The sequence below is a fragment of the Myotis lucifugus genome, unplaced genomic scaffold (assembly GCF_000147115.1).
Source record: "Myotis lucifugus unplaced genomic scaffold, Myoluc2.0 scaffold_244, whole genome shotgun sequence".
NCBI lineage: Eukaryota > Metazoa > Chordata > Mammalia > Chiroptera > Vespertilionidae > Myotis > Myotis lucifugus.
In genome coordinates this window covers 1,293,364-1,293,917 of record NW_005871292.1, presented here as the reverse complement: position 1 = coordinate 1,293,917, position 554 = coordinate 1,293,364, and positions in this window count along the sequence as shown.

The window sequence follows — 554 nt, the reverse complement described above, 5'->3', positions numbered from 1 at the left end:
AGCTCCTGGAACTGTGTAGGTACTGGGGTTATTAGTTGACTGAAGAAATGAACAGGTAGGCAAAGCGAGAAAAATTAAGAAGTCCACCCATCTGGTTTCCCCATAGAGGAAGGGAGTAACAATGGGAATAACACTGGCTTTCTTTCCACAGGTTTCAGCCTGGGATGACCGCCGGGTAGAAGGCACGTTTCCTGGGAAGATCTGAACTGGGCATCCTCCATCCTTTTCCCAGGGGCGTGAAGGGGGGCCTGGGTACATCCCACCCTAGAATCCTGAATCATGGCTTAACTAATAATAAATACTTGTTGGAAAAATGTAAGACTGTGTGTGTGTAAAAGAGCTGGATTACTGGGCAAGAACCTGGGTTGGAAATAGTACCTGGACAAGTAAGAGGGGCTTCAGAGTGAGTATTTTTTAATTTTGTTTTGTTTTTAATTTTGTTCTTTCAAAATTTGTCCACCTTCTCTGTGCCAGACAGTAGAATGAATGATTATATGAAATAGCCTTAAGCACCTGTATATGCTGAAGTTTATGTGTATGTTCCCTTAATTGTC